Source organism: Schistocerca piceifrons, chromosome 5 (assembly GCF_021461385.2).
Source record: "Schistocerca piceifrons isolate TAMUIC-IGC-003096 chromosome 5, iqSchPice1.1, whole genome shotgun sequence".
NCBI classification, from domain to species: domain Eukaryota; kingdom Metazoa; phylum Arthropoda; class Insecta; order Orthoptera; family Acrididae; genus Schistocerca; species Schistocerca piceifrons.
The window spans coordinates 163,822,036-163,843,306 of record NC_060142.1 but is presented as its reverse complement, the minus strand read 5'-3'; the positions used below and the strand labels follow the sequence as shown (position 1 = coordinate 163,843,306).

The following is a 21,271-nucleotide window of genomic DNA, read 5'->3' as shown; positions in this document are numbered from 1 at the left end:
GTTGCGAAAGCTAGAATTTTGTGTGTATGTTTGTGTTTGTTTGTGTGTCTATCGACCTGCCAGCGCTTTTGTCTGGTAAGTTTCATCATCTTTCTTTTTAGATATATTTTTCCCACGTGGAATGTTTCTCTCTATTATATTCATAATGATTTACTTTCTTATGTAGGAGCTAATTTAGTGGTTGTTGTTGTTGTTGTTGTTGTGGTCTTCAGTCCTGAGACTGGTTTGATGCAGCTCTCCATGCTACTCTATCCTGTGCAATCTTTTTCATCTCCCAGTACCTACTGCAACCTACATCCTTCTGGATCTGCTTAGTGTATTCATCTCTTGGTCTCCCTCTACGATTTTTACCCTCCACGCTGCCCTCCAATACTAAATTGGTGATCCCTTGATGCCTCAGAACATGTCCTACCAGCCGATCCCTTCTTCTGGTCAAGTTGTGCCACAAACTTCTCTCCTCCCCAATCCTATTCAATACCTCCTCATTAGTTATGTGATCTACCCATCTAATCTTCAGCATTCTTCTGTAGCACCACATTTCAAAAGCTTCTATTCTCTTCTTGTCCAAACTATTTATCGTCCATGTTTCACTTCCATACATGGCTACACTCCATACGAATACTTTCATAAATGACTTCCTGACACTTAAATCAATACTGGATGTTAACAAATTTCTCTTCTTCAGAAACGCTTTCCTTGCCATTGCCAGCCTACATTTTATATCCTCTCTACTTCGACCATCATCAGTTATTTTGCTCCCCAAATAGCAAAACTCCTTTACTACTTTAAGTGTCTCATTTCCTAATCTAATTCCCTCAGCATCGCCCAACTTAATTCGACTACATTCCATTATCCTTGTTTTGCTTTTGTTGATGTTCATCTTATATCCTCCTTTCAAGACACTGTCCATTCCATTCAACTGCTCTTCCAAGTCCTTTGCTGTCTCTGACAGAATTACAATGTCATCGGCGAACCTCAAAGTTTTTATTTCTTCTCCATGAATTTTAATACCTACCCCGAATTTTTCTTTTGTTTCCTTTACTGCTTGCTCAATATACAGATTGAACAACATCGGGGAGAGGCTACAACCCTGTCTTACTCCCTTCCCAACCACTGCTTCCCTTTCATGTCCCTCGACTCTTATAACTGCCATCTGGTTTCTGTACAAATTGTAAATAGCCCTTCGCTCCCTGTATTTTACCCCTGCCACCTTTAGAATTTGAAAGAGAGTATTCCAGTCAACATTGTCAAAAGCTTTCTCTAAGTCTACAAATGCTAGAAACGTAGGTTTGCCTTTCCTTAATCTTTCTTCTAAGATAAGTCGTAAGGTCAGTATTGCCTCACGTGTTCCAGTGTTTCTACGGAATCCAAACTGATCTTCCCCGAGGTTGGCTTCTACTAGTTTTTCCATTCGTCTGTAAAGAATTCGTGTTAGTATTTGGCAGCTGTGACTTATTAAGCTGATAGTTCGGTAATTTTCACATCTGTCAACACCTGCTTTCTTTGGGATTGGAATTATTATATTCTTCTTGAAGTCTGAGGGTATTTCGCCTGTTTCATACATCTTGCTCACCAGATGGTAGAGTTTTGTCAGGACTGGCTCTCCCACGGCCGTCAGTAGTTCCAATGGAATATTGTCTACTCCAGGGGCCTTGTTTCGACTCAGGTCTTTCAGTGCTCTGTCAAACTCTTCACGCAGTATCATATCTCCCATTTCATCTTCATCTACATCCTCCTCCTTTTCCATAATATTGTCCTCAAGTACATCACCCTTGTATAGACCCTCTATATACTCCTTCCACCTTTCTGCTTTCCCTTCTTTGCTTAGAACTGGGTTTCCATCTGAGCTCTTGATATTCATACAAGTCGTTCTCTTATCTCCAAAGGTCTCTTTAATTTTCCTGTAGGCGGTATCTATCTTACCCCTAGTGAGATAGGCCTCTACATCCTAATTTAGTGGTATGTTATGCAAATGGCATGACATTATAGAACTGTATTAGGCAATTCAGGGAAAACTGGAACTAGTAGTGAATTAGTTTTCTTGTGAGAAGCTCCTTTGTATTCCCGATAAAACACAGTTACTAAGTCTAAGTAAATGAGTAAAACTATTAGGCTTTGAGGCACTGAGGTAGGTTTCACAATAAATGGGAAGAACATAACAGCCATATCTGCTAGCAAACAACTTGAATGAGTTAGCTTATGTAGAATCTGACAAATGCAATCACTAATGAGTATCTGAAGATGGCAGACCATGGACTTTTCCAGTTACATAGCTCCTACAGCATGTAGATATGGGGACATCCCTGCTGTATCTGTGAAACTGGAAAATTAAAACAAGTAAGCAGTGTAATGAGCAAAGGGAAGCCTTAGGAATACTGATGTCTCTTCCTTATCAAGCTGAAAGATATTGACTGCTGCAAATCTCCTGAAATACACTGATCAGCCAGAACATTGTAATCACTAACCTAATAGCTGGTATGTCCATCTTTAGCACAGATAACTGTGGTTATGTATTGTGGCATGGAAGCAATGAGGCCTCGGCAGGCTACTGGATGGAGCTGGCACCACATCTGCACACACAAGTCAACTAACTCCCGTAAATTCCGGGATTTTGGGAAGTGTTTGATCGAGTTCAGATCTGGTGAGTTGGAGGGGCCTGCACATCAATTGGAACTTGCTACTGTGTTCCTCACACCCCTCCATCACACTCCTGGCCTTGTGACAAGGCACATTTTCTTGCTGAAAAATGCAATTGCCATCGGGAAACATGATTGTCATTAAGGGGTTACGTAGTCTGCAACCAGAGTATGATATTCCTTGGCTATCCTGGTGTCTTGCAAGAGCTCCACTGGACCCATGGATGTTCTTCTGAATGTTCCCCAGAGCATAATAGAGCTGCCACCAGCTTGTTTCTGTCCCACAGTACAGGGTCAAGGAGCTCTTCCCTTGGAACTCGATGGGTTCGTGCTGTCCCAGTGGCATTATGAAGAAAGTATAAGGATTCATCAGACCATGCAATGCTCTGCCACTGTGCCAATGGTCACGTACACATTTCAGACGTAGTTGCCGAAGTCATGGCACATGAGTCATCAGCTGCAAAGGCCCATGCTTAGGAGTGTTCAGTGCACTGTGCATTCAGAGACACTTGTAACCTTCCCAGCACTAAAGTCTGATGTTAGATTTGCCACAGTTCGCCGCCTTTTCTGTTTTGCCGGTTTGCCCAGCCTACAACATCTAACATCTGTAATGAGCAGTGGCCGCCCCACCCCATGACATCTGGATGTGGTTTCACCACGTGTTGAAGACACTCACCACACCACTGCTCGAACACCGGACAAGTTTTGCAGTTACTGAAACGCTCATGCTGAGTCTCAGGACAATCACAATGTGTCCTCGGTCAAACTAAGAGAGAGCACGCGCCTTCCCCATTCTACACACAGACAGCACTCTCACTCATACTACTAGCATCGTGCGTATGTGACTAGTAGTCATTCCTCGCCAGGTGATGCTGCTACTGCCTGGACTGGTTTACATCAATAGTAGGTCTGCGGTCATAATGTTCTGACTGGTCAGTGTATATCTACATATCATTACTTTATATTAAAAGCAACTTCAGTGAATTTGGCACTAGAGAGACCATAACCACCACAAATCTACGAGCAAACTGGACTTCGACATATTGATACATAAACTGGCAAAGACCAGAAACTCACTCAAAATAACATCTTTAATTTTTTGCAATAAAGTTTGAAAATGTACTCATTCCTTGCCCTACATATTTTTCAAGTTACAATTTATGATTGATTGCTGACAATCTCATTCAACAAGATAACATAACCTTCCAAAGCAAACAGTATCAACATTATTTTTAAGAATGTCGATAAAGAAGTGGAATTAAACTGTACGAACGTTTCTATAAAAATACCTGTGTTGTCAACTGTATATTTAACGGCTAAAACTATTCCACTGAAAGTGATCAATGGTACATGAAAAACTGTATAATTCAGACACTTTCTGTAGATTTAATATTGAAATCAAAGATCTGATATAAATTAAATGCTCAATTAGTGCCATAGTACAGATTCAATAACACTTTACAAGTGGTCACAATTATAAAACTGCCTGTAACAATATTCAAAACTATGGCAGTATTTATTTAGAAAATTGTGTGATCATATAGTCTCCCAAAGGATTCTTTTGACACTGACTCCAGCTGTGAACGCTTATGTTTTCCTAGTACAGAAATATAAGGGAACTGACATATACAGAGCCACGGAAAGAGCACTAGGACCCCAGCAAGGCTGCTGCAGGTTGATGTTCCTGCCAGTACAACAGCTCAGCAAAAGCAGCTGTTTCTGTGTCATCAGACTTCTGCATGTCAACAGCCTGGGATGTCGGGGAGCTTGTGCAGTTCAACACACTGCCATGTGAAAATAGAAGAATACTGGTCACCAACCCTGTCCCAGACATTTCTGTGGTGACACAAAAATGCAATCCCTTCTGGGAAGTCAGTGCTGAGCAGCTGCATTCAAACCCCAGCCCAACCAATTATGGCACGACCAGTGCAGCAGGGCCATTCCTGGTGCTTGCCGTGTGTCAGTTTTTGCTGTGAATTCTACTGAAACAGTGTCGGCATTTACTCTCACTGGGCCGCAATCCATGGACCACTGCCTGACTGCCAAAGCCCTGACAACCAACATACTGCCATCACCTCTACAGGACCACTCGGCATCATATCTGCCTCTGGAGTCCATCAGCTGCTTACCACTGCTCTTCAGACTTTGTTCCAGAGTTGGATCTGCGCAGTACTGAGAACAGCCGCAAGTGAGAAGAGGCCACTGACTTTTCCCAGTGCTGCAGCAGGGCCATACCTACTGCTTAGTTGCCCTGCTGACTCAGCTCCCCAAGTGCAGGCTATGTCAACTCAGTATACCTCCTTCTCAGCCTTGCGTGCACATCGCACACTGCACTGCCTCATCCGCCGAGCGCAACGGAAATATTACGAGCCTACTCCAAACCACAGTGGAGACGAGGGCGCACTCGAATGGCTGTCCAAGTTTAGTGAATTAATAAAGAACTGTTTATGGCCACCATTTGATTCTCTACAGCTGCACACATCTCCACTCCCATCTCCCAAGCCATGAAAAGGACCCAAGATACCAAAGGGGTCGATCCCATCCTAACTAATGAGAAGACGGCTCCCACTGCCCACTAGCAGTGATTCTCACCCAGAACCTACTACATTAAAGTTTTCAGGTTACACTGTTAGTTTAAATTTAATGTATTTAAATGTCTTCATTTTTAAACAAATAAGAGGATTTCTGCAGGCTCTTATTCATTTTTAAGAAGTACAACATTTTTAAGTGGCTAATAGCCTCTACTCTTCTGCAACCAAGTACTATACGAAGCGATATCAGCGCAGCTAATATTTTGGCTGGTAACCATGTAGCAATCTTGACATGAATTACAGAACTGGTGTTGTAGCCACTTGGTTTGGTTTAGTTTAGTTTAGTTACGTCATGTTCCATAGATCATTTTCATGATTATTTTATCGATATGATGTGGAACAAGTCAGATTACAAGATATATATAGACACATGTGAATAGTGCTAATATTAATATTACTAAAATTTTTAGTTCTACACATGCAACTACATTTAGCGGTACAATATTTTTTTGTGAAGTGATATGTTGCTGGCACCTTCAGAACTGACAAATGATGACTGCCATCATAAAAGCTTTTTTAAGTAATGAGCTAGTGCAGTATGTTGTTCAGAAGTTTTTTTCGTTACGAGCAAGTATTCTAGAGTAGATGTACGGAGTGTATCTGTGAACTGGGATGATGACAGCACTCTCACAATGTTTTGTGGTACCTGCTATTTGGGTGGTTTATTCCGTGTCATCAGCATATTGTCTTGGACATGTGGTGCATTCCACAGCAGAAAAGCCATCATTCACAGTGACATCATGGTAACATGAGAGAAACTGTTAAATGTCTAATTAAATCTCATTCTGTTATTCAGAACTGCTAGTTTTTGACATTGTCCATATTGATGTATTTGTGGTGTTCTAAGTAACGGTCATTGTAAACGGAGAATGGATTATACTCTTGCCTTCCAATGATAACTACAGCACTTTGAGAAACAAAGTCCAGGCAAAAAATATTGGCGAATGTGAAGAAATAACAATGTAAGCAAATCAATGACTGGGAATTGTAGCTCCTGAGCAAACTTTACATTGCCAACCAGTAACATTACAGAACACTGCAGTGTTTACTAATGTGTGTCATCATATTTATAGTGAAAAATGGTGTATGCATACATATCTAAGATTGTGTCAAATTTCACACCAATTGTGGTGTACCGTGCATTCACACAGGTGCCTGCTATTGAACTGCACTCTTGTGGATATGATGTGTCAATGGTTACAAATACTAATTAAAACCAGTAACAGAGCTCAACTAAGGATGGCTGATCAGTTGTCAGCTGTATTATTAATGCAAGACAGTGACATACTCCAACTGCAATCTTGAAACATCATAGAATAATCACTATACACATTAAAATTTGGCAGTAGTCAAAAATCACAGTCCTGCAAAGCCAAATTTCATGTCTTATTCCATTTTCATCCTATTTCACTACTGCTTTCCTTTTCTCTTTGAGTCTCATTCTTTACAAGCTTTTGCTTTTGTCTTTTATTTGCACACTTCCTTGATTTATTTGTTTTTTATTTATTTATTGAAATCTTTTATCTGTCTTTTTGCCAGGCTGCAATATCTGAAAAAATAGCATGATTTACGTTTTCTGTAATTCCTTAAATTACATCAGATGAATGCTGGGACGTTCTTTTGAACAAATTGCACTTAATTTCCTTCCACGTACCTGCCCAACTGAGTTAGTACTCCTGTTCTAATGACCTTGATGTTGACAAGATGTGGAGTTATAATCTACCTTCCTCTAATCCTTTACTGTGCTTGTTAATTTATTCCTTTATTTTTCATTTCTGTTTATATAATGTGGATTACTGCTGTGCTCTTGGTTTTAGGACTTGTAGCTGACCAACTGATCAGCTGCAGTTCATTGTAAATCTCACTTGGCATGTGAATCATACAGTGACAGCTCATACAAAATTTTACAAATGTGCTACAATGTGCTGGCCTACAGCCTTTTGACTTACAAGAGTAGTAATCATAACTAAATTGAATATATTAATGTTACATACATAAATTGATAAAACTGAAGAAACTGCAAAAAGGTGGGAAATTGAGGAGATGGGACCTGGATAAACTGAAAGAACCAGATGTTGTAGAGAGCTTCAGGGAGTGCATTAGAGAACGATTGACAAGAATGGGGGAAAGAAATACAGTAGAAGAAGAATGTATAGCTTTGAGAGACGAAATAGTGAAGGTAGCAGAGGATCAAGTAGATAAAAAGACGAGGGCTAATAGAAATCCTTGGGTAACAGAAGAGATATTGAATTTAATTGATGAAAGGAGAAAATACAAAAATGCAATAAATGAAGGAGGCAAAAAGGAATACAAACGTCTCAAAAATGAGATCGACAGGAAGTGCAAAATGGCTAAGCAGGGATGGCTAGAAGACAAATATAAGGATGAAGGGGCGCATATCACTAGGGGTAACATAGGTGGTGCCTACAGGAAAATTAATGAGAACTTTGGAGAAAAGAGAAAGACTTGCACGAATATCAAGAGCTCAGATGGAAATCCAGTACTAAGCAAAGAAGGGAAAGCAGAAAAGTGGAAGGAGTATATAGAGGGTCTATACGAGGGCGATGTTCTTGACGACAATGTCGTAAAAACGGAAGAGAATGTAGATGAAGATGAAGTAGCAGATATGATACTGCGTGAAGAGTTTGAAAGAGCACTGAAAGACCTAACTTGAAACAAGGCCCTGGGAGTAGACAACATCCCATTAGAACTACTGATAGCCTTGGGAGAACCAGGCCTAACAAAACTCTACCATCTAGTGAGCAAGATGTATGAGACAGATGAAATACCCTCAGACTTCACGAAAAATATCATAATTCCAATCCCAAAGCAAGCAGGCGTTGACAGATGTGAAAATTAACAAACCATTAGTTTAATAAGCCACAGCTGCAAAATACTAACACAAATTCTTTACAGATGAATGTAAAAACTGGTAGAAGCCGGTCTCAGGGAAGATCAGTTTGGATTCCATAGAAATATTGGAACATGTGAGGCAATATTGACCATATGACTTATCTTAGAAAATAGATTAAGGAAAGACAAACCTAAGTTTCTAGCATTTGTAGACTTAGAGAAAGCTTTTGACAATGTTGACTGGAATACTCTCTTTCAAATTCTGAGGGTGGCAGAGGTAAAATACAGGGAGTGAAAGGCTATTTACAATATGTACAGAAACCAGATGGAAGTTATAAGAGTCGAGGGGCATGAAAGGGAAGCAGTGGTTGGGAAGGGAGTGAGACAGGGTTGTAGCCTGTCCCCGATGTTATTCAATCTGTATATTGAGCAAGCAGTAAAGGAAACAAAAGAAAAATTCAAAGTAGGAAATAAAATCCATGGAGGAAAAATAAAAACTTTGAGGTTCGCCGACGACATTGTAATTCTGTCAGAGACAGCAAAGGTCCTGGAAGAGCAGTTGAATGGAATGGACAGTGTCTTGAAAGTAGGATATAAGATGAACATCAACAAAAGCAAAACGAGGATAATGGAATGTAGTTGAATTAAATGCGGAATTAAATTAGGAAATGAGACACTTGAAGTAGTAAAGGAGTTTTGCTATTTGGGGAGCAAAATAACTGATGATGGTCGAAGTAGAGAGGATAAAAAATGTTGACTGGCAATGGCAAGGAAAGCGTTTCTGAAGAAGAGAAATTTCTTAACAACGAGTATAGATTTAAGAGTCAGGAAGTCGTTTCTGAAAGTATTTGTATGGAGTGTAGCCATGTATGGAAGTGAAATGTGGACGAAAAATAGTTTACACAAGAAGAGAATAGAAGCTTTCGAAATGTGGTGCTACAGAAGAATGCTGAAGATTAGATGGGTAGATCACATAACTAATGAAGAGGTATTGAATAGAATTGGAGAGAAGAGAAATTTGTGGGACAACTTGACTAGAAGAAGGGATCAGCTGGTAGGGCATATTTTGAGGCAACAAGGGATCACCAATTTAGTACTGGAGGGCGGCGTGGAGGGTAAAAATCGTAGAGGGAGACCAAGAGATGAATACACTAAACAGATTTAGAGGAATGTAGGTTGCGGTACATACTGGGAGATGAAGAAGCTTGCACAGCATGGAGAGCTGCATCAAACCAGTCTCTGGACTGAAGACCACAACAACAACAACATAAATTGATCTATTTATAATAGTTTAACATTTTGACGGCATGGGGGGGAAATAGCAGCAGGAGTCGAACCTGAGCCGATCAACTGCCAGTCAGTGCACTTTATTACTGCGCCACAGAACCATTACGTCAACTGCTCCTCAAAAATTCCTCATAGCCTATGCTTGCACAATACATTCACACATTAGCAATGTAGCACTGTAGTGCTAGAAGCAATGATGTCATATCAGAGCATGTGCAGTCATAAACAGACAGGTGTATCTCTTCTTTGAGGTAATCTAGCTCGGGTCAGTATCATTTTAATACTCGACACTGGTTTCTAGTTTTCGTGGTGAGTGTGCTACAAAACACATTTTAGTCTGTTTTATTTGCATACGAGCAAACACATTCAAAGTGAAACAATGTGATTTTTGGCTCGTATTCGAAGAGAAATGACGTAATTTTAGTGCGACTTCCGGCTCGCATTCAAAGAGAAATGGTTTAATTTTAGTGCGATATTTACAGTGTGCTGTAGCACATTAGCATATAACTAGACTTCACTGGAATCACAGCAATAGTTTTCCCCAATTCTATTACTACTGGAGATGGGCACTCTGCTCCTGAACTAGTTCAAAGAGCCAGGTCTTTCTAAAGAGTGGATAATGGATGATTCAGAAAAAAATGAATGGTAGCTCATTTGATTTCAAAATGCGTTTCTGGTGGCTGTAATGAGTGGGAAGAAAATTTTGCGCTAGGTTCCTGCAATGGCGCCCCACATCACATCCTTAAGAAAACATTTCCTGAACTACAAAAAATGTGTTACAGACCATGTGCACATGTTGATTTGCAAACCTTATTAGTACATGAAGCTTTTCTCATCCATTTTTTTCCAGTTTATTGGTTGTCGGGCAGTATCCATTCAGCCATTTCAATAATGGTGCTAATTATGACAATATGAAAATAAGTACAACACAGCACAAAGTCTGTGAGTGGAAAAAAAAAAACATTTCGACTTTGCTGGGAATCAAACCTGGGAACCCTCACTTTGCAATCTGCCGTGCTGACCATGCAGCTACTGAGACAAACGAAAGTCAACATCTTCAGAATGATACAGTAATGCAGAAAACACTTCCAGCATGTTTCCGTTCTTGATTTCAAAAGAATATCTCAAATTTCAGAAGCTCGATAAATGTTTACATGCTTTTGAGCGAGTAGTTACATTTTATCCTTTGACTTAGCATCACATTCGTAATGTGTTGCCAGTTATCATAAAGGCTGCAGTCTTGGGCCACCACACATCGGAGCACATGGCAATGCGATCCAGGCATCACTTCCCTCCCAATAGCTCAGTACTCTCCACCACTCTCACTGAATGGACCACAGGCTCTCACTATCTCACTGTTCCCCACCACTCTTGAGGATTGGATTGCAAACTAACTCACTGCTCCCCACGAGGGCAACTAGCTCTCGTGCACAAAATCACACAGAGCAGACCACATGACGACTTGAGGCGTCACTCTGTTCTCTGCTCTCTCGGCACAGCGAAACAGCTTGCATTTCGGTTTCATGACTGAGCACGTCTCCATCTGAGTTCAGCTCTTTATTCTTTGTATACTTAGTTGATCTTTTCTAATTGTCATCTTCTTGTGTCGTTGCTCTTCTGTTTTCATGTTGTGTGAGTGTTCTTGATAGGTGTACTATTATGCCTTCTTCTATAGTTGTACCAGTTATAGTTGCTTTCGTTGGTGTGTCGGTAGCCTTTATGCAGGTTTTAATTACTTTGGGCAGATAGGATACTAAATGGAACGGTTATTTTAACATACATGATAGTCCATGCGTACAGATTGTCTTAGGAGGAATGGTCAATATTCAGTGATATGACAGGAATTATCATTTGAAGCGAAAGCTAAATATGGACATGTGCCCTATTCCTAATGGCTTCTGAGACAAAACATATTTAAAGTTACTATTGTATGTTTTTCTTGAATAACACGATATCTGCGGCCTCTAGCGAAAACTTGTTGCATTACAACATTAAACGACATTAAATTTCCTTTAAAAGGATCCTATTCATTTTTTCTCAAGGACTTTAAGATTGTATGAAGAGAGCGAGAGAATATGGAAATTCTTGCGCAACGCGCATCCATAGAGGTGTGGGTACGTCAGTTTGAGGTAGTTTCTCGACTTGATAGACCACATGTCCCATATCACATTATTCATCTTGAATTTGTCTACACTACTGTGGTACATTGTAAACAATGACAATGTACTGAATAATAAAGAAAATAAGTAACAATGTAGGCCTAATATTGAATAAGTTCTATATTGAAAACCATTCAGAAGCGTGCAGATGTCCACATGAAGTTTTTTGATTCAAATAATCATTCCTGTCATATCCCTGAATACTGACCATTCATCCTGGGACGACCTGTATATTATGTTTCATTTTTTATGTATCCATTTAACCTGAACAGATGAATGCCCTCAGGAGTCCTCTTACATCAGACCAGAGTTTTATATGTAATTACAATCATGGTTACTTAGAAAAACATATTATTTTTAATATAATATCTCTTCTTCTCTCTGCATGTAATAGGCATTTGCCTGTTACATCCTCTTGGGTGAAATTGTTAATTTTCCTCAGGCTTCCTAAATGTCTTCTCCCCACCAGGTAATAATTATCACCAATTTTGGTAATCTGTCATCTTCCATTCTTCTGACATAATCCATCCAGTTGTTTCTGTATTCTTTAATTTGCTCATTTATGTTTTTCACTCTCAGTTCTTTTCTGATGCCTAAATTCACTCTCCCCACAGACAGAATGTACCCAACTACTCTTCTTAGCAATCGGATCTCTAGTGCTTGTATTCTGATGGGAATGCGTGTTGCTACTGTGTTGTCCAGGAAAGATCTTCAAGGTGTAGGGAGCAGTAGTTATTATGAGCAGTAGTGGATCAACAAGAAGCTTGAGTATCTGGACTGCGATGCCATCCTGTACAGTAAATGCTGAGCTGAAGGATTTTTCAACAGCGTTGTCAACTAAAGAAAGAATTTTTCATAACTACTGTCATTTACTTCTGTGAAGTAATCAGTAAGTCTATGTTTTGTTTACAGTTCAATGAAGGTTATTGCTAAAGTCAAATACTGGTTTAGTTCCTTGGTTTCAACAATGGGACCAGCTGCAGCTTTCACTTTGCCTACTTTTCCCTAGATCACACAAGCTTTTCCATAGAGCATCTGGTCTTTATGTCTTAGTTATCGTTTCTCTCAGTTTGATTGATTCTGTTTGCTTTCTGCGTGTAATCAGTTTTATTTTCAAGGGTAGGAGGTCGTCTGTGAGTCTGCTGTGCAATGTCTCTGACATTCACTGACTGTTTTAGCTCTTCCGTTAGCCAAGGTACAGTTTTTCCCTTCAGGTTTCCAGTCTTTGGGGGAGCATATTTATTATGTAACAGAGTTAGTTAGGTAATGATGTTGTGAGCTGATATTCCAGGTATGAATTTTTTTGCTTGTGGATTTCGTGACAAATATGTGCATGGGGGCCTGACTATAGGCTATATTATGGATAGATGCAAGCTGAAATATTGTTGCATTTGAAGAAGGAACTACACACTTGAATTTCACAGTGAAGGGGCTAGCATTATATGTATGATCCTAAGTCAAATCAAATTTTAAAAGGTCAGTTTTGAAACAGGCAATCCTACCTACTTTCAAAGGTCTGTAGAAGATGTTTTGCTACTACTGCACCTCCTCATCTATTACTTCAGTGACACCGTAGGACAGTGGAGCCTATATTTAGGTAAATGGAGAGCATGCTTGGCTTGAGCAAAGTGTCCATGTTCGTTAGAAGAAAGACATGGATGTCGATATTCTGAAATATATGTCGGAGTTCATTGAAATGAGTTGAACGTGATGGCCAACTATGTTCTACCGCAAACATGCTGGTAGAAATAGTGGCTGCATGAGTAGACAAGTTCGTAGCTCCTAAAGCACAGACTTTAGAGTTCATTTGCACTGATTTTTTCCAGCCTTTATCTGCACCATTATCCTGTAGTCTCTTGTTCACATGCTATCTAGCCCAAATGAAGATATCACATCATTCAAAATTTTTATCTTTGGAAGTGAAATCCTCGCATATTGTCAGGCTTGGCTTCGTGAGTTTCTTAATCACTATGACTGTTTCATACCTTTTCGTATATGATACAAATTTCATGATTGTGGCTCTAGGTTTCACAGATCACAACTTCCTACATTCTACTCTATAACTACTGACTATGGAATGTGCTGCAAGTACATCTGTTCTCACTTTAAGCTTTTAAATGTAAAATGGCTATGTTAATAGCAAATGTTTTAATTTTACCAGTGTACTTTCAGTGCTGCACAACAATATGTTATCCACATTGCCTTCGCCTAGAAGAATTACAAGTGATGTTCGGTATCATTTTACCAAAATGGAATAAAAAGGAAAATGTTGCTACTGTCAGCAGATAATCCTCATGGCTTCTGGCTCATCATCAAACCTGAAGAGACATCTAAAATCGAAGCATCCTACAGTATCTCTGGAACAATATGGGCCAGGAAGCTGATCAAGACTGCCATCAACTGATGCAGAAATTCGAGAAATAGAAATCACATTTCTCGTGAACTGTCCTCACCGACATCTGCTTCCACCTCCGGTGAAGGTATCCTCTAAAAAAGGCAAATTGAGTCTCAAGCATTATCCAGCCCACCAGTGTCACCTGGTTCTGGACCATGTCCTGATTTATCTCCTTTGTGGTGCCCTCAGCTGCTTTTCATTTACAACACTCAATAAGTAATCTTTTTAATACTATACAGCAGTTCACATTATGTAAATGTATGCTATAGATGTACAGCTTTTAAAAATGATTTGCAGTAAAAATTAAACATTTTTCACCCACGGAAAAGGCAGTCTGCCATATGTCTAATGCTTGGGTGTGTATAAGTAACATTAGTTTGAGAAGAGTGAACTAAAGTCATATCTTTTAGAGTGCTCGCCATTTGGAGACAGACAGATTGCAGAAAACATCTCAAACTGGGTAAAGACTGTTATCCCAAAAACAATGTCAATTTTAAATCACTTCCATAATAAAAGAAAATGCTGAAATAGATCTCTGGCACGGATGACCTCTGGTGGCACTTGTCCTGCTGTCTGTCATCCTTGTTGTGATTGACGCAGTCCAAGGAGGTAACACCTTGTACATATGCAACTTTGTGATGCTTTAGTGTCTAAGGAATTGCTGACCCCTTTGGGCAAACATTGGGTACATGGCAATCTAAAATGTACAGCATATTTATTTGTGCCACTAAGTATAGTCTCTATTTGGTGAAAAGTTTTTAAGTGTTAGGTGCTACTGCTAAGTGTGGAAACTTATTCACAGATTTACTTTGCTCTTCAATGCTTGGGAAAAAGGGGATGCTGGAAACATGTCCTTAATTTTTATTTTATGGAACTGTAAGTCTATTAAAAAAAATCACACTTCTTATCTATTTCAACACCTGCCTTTGCTCACAAACACACATGCACAAATATGAAGACAGGGAATGGGATAGAAGGTGTCTGCTGATATTTTAAACGGCTATAAAAGCTTTGTTGATCCATGTAGGCTATAAGCACTTGAAGAAAATTTAATGTGACAAAACTGTTAGGGCTTGTCAATAAACTTGGCTTCTGTCTCAGGTTTTTTGGCCGATGTTTGTTTAGCAATTTTATTTTTTATTTTATTTTATTTTATTTATTAATTTTTTTTCATTTCACTAGAATGAATGGCTGGCCTTGTCAAAGATTCACCCTCCATTCCTGATGGCAGACTGGAATCAACCTCATAGCTGTAGATTACATTTACTTGTAGCGTCTTTGTCTGAGGGCTTTTCCATGCTCATTACCACTTTTTTTCTCTCTTTGCTACCTGCAACAGTCATTTGCTGCAGCACTGGAATTTAGGACCTGTTCAACTTGAGGCTTTCCTTTTTCTTGTTGAAGCTATTGTCATGTTTGCGGTTTCCCTGAACAGGCGGGTATAGTAGCTCTTCTCTATAGGACGAATTTACATGTCGGCAAATTTTATGAGGTTGTTAGTCTCGCACAGTGCCTACTCTGCCAAGGTTGATTTCTCCACTGCCCTAACCTCCAATACCAAGTATGTTTGGTGATCTTGGTGTTGACTGATAGTCCAGTCACTCCAACATAGACTTTTCTACATGTAAAGGCACATGTGGAACATCACCAACATTGTAAATGGGTCCCTTTTGTGCTTTGCTGATGTGAAATGCTCAATGATCATCTTTTCTGGTTTGTAATTAGTCTGTATGCCATGTTTCCGCAATATATGGCTGGTTCTGTCCATCACCCTGGGGATGTATGTCAGAAAGACCACACCCAATATTTCTTCTCCTTAAATGTCACTTTGCCGAGTGTGAGATTTTGTGACACTTCTTATGTGACTGGTGGAGTAAACATTGCTCTTCAGAATGTTTTCCAGGTGTTGCATTTCATGTCTGAGGTGCTGTGGCTCACATATTTGTCTTGATTTGGCAATTTATCCAGGTATTGGTCTAAGATTGTTGGTTTTTGATACATGTTGTGTTCCAGGTTCCCACCGTCTCTCATAACCAGCACACCTAGAAAGTGTAGCTGTTGCCCTTTTTTAACCACTTAGTAAGTTTTATGTTGGCATGGAGACTGTTCAGATGTCTCAGTACGTTACTGAGCTATTCCTCACCATGGCTCTGTACAACAAAGGTGTTGTCGATATTTCTGTAGCACACCTTAGCTTTACACAGTGCCAATTAAAGTGTGTATGTTTCAAAATGTTCCATGAAGGTTGTCACCATTACTCTACCCATGACAATGCCTTCCAGCTATTTGTAGAATTCACCATACCGCATGAAATAGTCCATGGTATGACACAGATGAAAGAGCTTGGTGATGTCTTGTGGAAAATGGAACGGATATACTCCATTGAGAGGCTTTGGGTAAATAAAGAAACAACGTCAAAGCTGATCAGGATGCCGTTTTGCTCAAATTTTAGTTTCTTCAGCTTCTCAGTGAAATGCTCTGAGTCATTTTTGTATATGTCAAACCTCCTACATATGGATGACACATAGAGGCCGAGTGTTTTGCCAGACCAACGATGGAAGAAGAAGGCCCATGTTCTGTCTGGTCTCGCCTCCTTGTCGCAGTGCTGGGATGAAAGGGCCACACCAAAGTTCCTGAAAAATGTAAGTGCCTAATCACCACCATCCGAGCAAATCACATATACTACAGAACAGCATGAGTCTTTCTCTGTAAGCAAATTCATGGTGCATAGAGAGACTTGGCAAGAATAGATAAGCAAATTTTGGACATTTCTATCACCTAAATGACAGCATGCAAGATCCACAGCATCATTCACAGGAACATGCAGAATGAGCTCTAGCACTGGAATGAATGATAGACAATGCAAGATGAAATGAAATGTCATGTGACTAGGGCCTCCCGCAGGAGGCAGATCAACAAGTTGATTTCTGACATGTCACACACAGTAGTCAACCTCAGTGAATGATCACAGCCCTTCAAAAAGGGAGGATTACACTATCCCTAGAACTACAACTCTGGAGGAATCATTGTTAACATCAAAACTGCCATTTGGACCCTTCCTTGTTACAGAGCTGAGGAAATATGCAGTGAAACTGCCAAGATACTGCACTGAGCAAAACCACCAGCTTGCAGCCTGAAGAAGGACGAGTTACAAGATATAAAGAGAACTTAATGCCAACATGAGCACTGGAAGTGTCTATCAACAAGGGTAATGTGACCATTGCAATGAAGACTGCTATTTTTGAGAAGGAGATTTGGGACATATTAGATGCGACAAGGCACTAAAGGCTAAGCACTGATCTGACACAGCAGATCACAAATTGGGTAATCAAGGAATTTCCTCTCTTGGCAGACAAACAGAGGAACCTGCGCAATGCAAAACCACTACACTTTGGATGTATGGATTATCAATAATTCCATAAAGGTGATGTTCCACAAAAATCAATTGCAAGGGCTCCTGCCTTAATGACGTATAAGATGGCAAAACACTTGCCCTCTTTGCTTCAGCTGCATGTGGGAAAGATGCATAAATACATAAAGAACCCAGGACATTTCACTGAAGAGCTGAAGAAACTAAAACCTGGATGAAACAACATTCTGGTCATATTTGATAGTGTTTCTTTGTCTGTTTAGGTGACACTCAATGACCCTCTGGAGTATATCAATTCCTTTTCGCACATGAAATCACCAAGATCTTTAATGTATGTCTTACCATGAGCTGTTTCATGTGGAATGGTGACTTCTGCAAAAAGCTGGAAGGTGTCACCATGGGTAGTCACTTAGTCCAGTGGTAATCAACTTCTTCATGGAACATTTCGAAAGACAGGCACTCTGTTGACATGTTGTAAACCTGAAGAGGGATACAAGTATGTCTACAACACTTTTGTTGTGTGGAGCCATGGTGAGGAACAGCTTGGTGACTTCCTAAGAGACCCGAATGGTTTCCATGCCAACATAAAATTTACTAAGGAGGTACAAAAGCACCAACAGCTACACTTTCCAGATGTGTTGCTTACGAGGAATGGTGAGAACTTGGAACATAGCATGTATTGAAAACAAACACATACAGACCACGATCTGTACAAACTGTCAAATTGCCACCCTAGCCAGAAAAGAGGGATGATTAATATCCTCATAACACACACAAGATGAATATGAGAGACACAGCACCTCAGACATGAGGTACGCCACCTGGAAAGGGTTCTGAGGGGCAATGGGTGCTCCACCAGTTACATTATAAGTGTCATGAAATCTAACATTCACCACAATGACACGCTGGAAGAAGAAATAGTGGAATACAACCTTTCTGTCATACATCCCCATGGTGATGGACACAACTGGCTATATACTGCGAAAAAATGACTAAAAGACTATTTACAAACTGACAAATAAAATCAAAGAGTGTCTCACATTGGTAAAGGACAAGAGGGAACCATATGCTTTGTCGGGATTGTTCCACACACCCTGTATATGTGGAATGTCTGGATGTTCAATCAAAAACCAAACATGAATGGTATTGCAGGTTGGGATAGTGGAGAACTCACGAGACCACGAGACCAGCCACATCATAAAATTCACCAACATGGAGGTTCTCGCTGTGGAGAGGAGCTATCACGCTCACTTGTTCATGGAAGCAATATAAATCCACAAACATGACAATAGCTTCAACAAGAAGTATGAAAGCCTCAAGAAAGATTTAATGCTGGATTCCTGTGCTGCAGCATGACCACTGCATGTCGCAAGAGGAGAACCACAGCAGTAATGACCATGGAGAAGCCCTCGGACATTGACAAAACAGGCTTATACGATCTATGGCTGCAAGAAAGACTGGATTGGGGTATTTAAGAAGAGTAACTACAACTTGAGAACACTATTCATCTTCTTCTTTGGAGCTCATTGGAAAGTTTGTTATGAAGTACAAAAAGCAATCGGTGAAGACTAATGTCTGACATACCATCACATAATTAATCCTTGGGCCTGTGTGCAAGCACAGTCTTCACGATTCTGATGGACAAAAAGAGAGCATGCCACATATACTGATGAAAAGAAATGTCCTGGTTTGATCAGTATTACTTTTACAGTTAACAAAAATCTGGCTTTGTAAGTGCATGTTCTGACTACAATGCAAGACAGTAAAGAAGTGTTTGAAAGAGAGGACGCAAGTGACACAGTCTGAATATTTCAGCCTGTCAATATGAGAGATAGGTCACTGTGAAATGGCATAACAAATGAATTCTACCACAGAAAAGCTTTAAGACCCTAAAACTAGTTCCTTCATCACAGCAATGTTCCAGCAAATCACTCAAAACATTTTACTGAACATTTAATTGCAGTTGGTACCAAATTTATATAGCATGCTCTCTATACCTGGAACTTTCTGTGAAGAAAGAACTTCTGTGGATACAGGGCACTGAATGCGCTCGGTTAACTGACAACACTAGGAAATAATGGTTCTAAAAGATGACTAAATGCATTGAAAATTATTTTGAAAATGTGTTCAAAACTTTCCATGTATCCTTTTTACAAACAGCCATTTCCCCCACACTAGCCATTATCCATGGCTGCACTCGCATATCAGCAGTTTTGTTATGATGAGTGATAGTAAATAAGCTGCTGTACGTGCAATAATATCAGCTGCCCTCATGTGAAAGCATGTTCAGGTAAGCGTAGTTTATGATGTGCACCCTGCTCTCTACGCACCCGAGCTGTCCCAATGCAAGATGCATCAGCATGCACAGCTGTGCTGCTGAGCAGTGCATATAGAGAGGCATGGACAGGAGCGTGCATCTATGCATTGTGGTATTGGAGTAGCTTTACGTTATATAATGTGTACATTATGCAACAAATAGTGTGGAAGTATGGATTAAACACATTCAAGACAGTATAAGCATTGTATTCATTACTTTGAATCATATCACATAGCACTTATCAACCAATAAAAGCATTTTCACCAACGTGGTAAAGTTCAAAAATCAAAGAGTAAATAGCTTTTTTAGACAGCAAATATTTTTCCCAAATTCATGTCATATTCTTCAAATCAATAAGGATTTTGTACAACACACTTTCTAAAGTAGCTTAAGTTTTCCTGAGTGTTCAAGCTATCTCCACATCAAATTCAACGTAAATCAGTTGTGTGGGTTGGTTGTGAAAAGGTGCCTTTTCAGTTACATCTTGTATTAAGTGCTGAAGCTTGTAAAGATAAAAACTCTATTAAATCTCAGTACAGGAGGACAATAAATCAATCAAAAATTGAGAATTTTAGATGACTGCTCAAAGACATGAACTGGATAGATGTTTACGACACTTCTGACTCAAATGGAAGATATAAAGTATTCACTAACAAAATTTCTTCCTCTTTTGAAAATTGTTTTCCCCTAAAGGTAACTCAAATCACACAGAAGTCTAATAAACCATGGATTACACAAGGAATAAAGATATTGTGTGGGAAAATAAAGGAGACTGTATCTACTATCTAGGAACAGCTCTGCTGTTAGCATTATAATGCATTACAAAGAATATTGGAAAATATTGAAGCAAGTAAAACAGAAATCTAAGCAGTTTTATTACAAGAAAAAGATATTTACATCAGGCAACAAAATAAAAATTACATGGAATACAGTGAAGACAGAGGTTGGTGGGGCCAAGAAGGCAGAGGAACAGATAGCTCTAAAAATAAATGAGACATTGGTAACAAGTGTATGTAGTGTTGAAAACCTGTCAAACAAATACTTTGTTTCTGTTGTGGACAGCTTGCAGTTATCAACTTCAGTAAACGGTGCAATGGATATATGAGACCAGTGTTTACAAACAACTTCAGTAAAATGAAAATGAGACTCACATCTCTCAAACAAATAGATCCAGCATAAAATCCTTAAACTCTAAGTATGTATTCTGGTGGTTATGACAACATATCAACGAAGATAAATGAAGAGTGCTCATGCGAGTTGAGTTCTGACTTAAGTTATTTGGGAAACTAATCTCTTATCAGTGGAACATTTCGAGACTGGTTAAAATATGTATATCTTTACAAGATGGGTAATAAAAAGATACCACCAAACTATTGACCAATTTCACTTTTGTCAGCTTTTTCAAATATATTTGAAAAGGTTGTGTTCAACCATCTTCTTAAGCATCTGACTGAAAATAATAATATGTCCAAGTCACAGTTTGGGTTCCTTAAGGGTTCCAATATAGAGAAAGCTATTTACACGGACAGTGAGAATGTACTTAATTTACTAGATAACAAATCAGAGGCTACTGGGATTTTCTGCAACCTGTCAAAAGCCTTTGACTATATGAATCACAGCATTCTCTTAAGCAAATTTGAATATTATGGTGCTACCGGCAGTG

At 39.5% G+C, this 21,271-nt stretch overlaps 1 protein-coding gene across 1 annotated transcript in view; it reads right to left on the bottom strand.

Annotated features, from left to right (window-relative positions):
* Positions 1-21,271, bottom strand: part of LOC124798004 (probable RNA-binding protein 18) — a 45,054-nt gene that overhangs the window by 7,132 nt on the left and 16,651 nt on the right. The window lies entirely within an intron of this gene.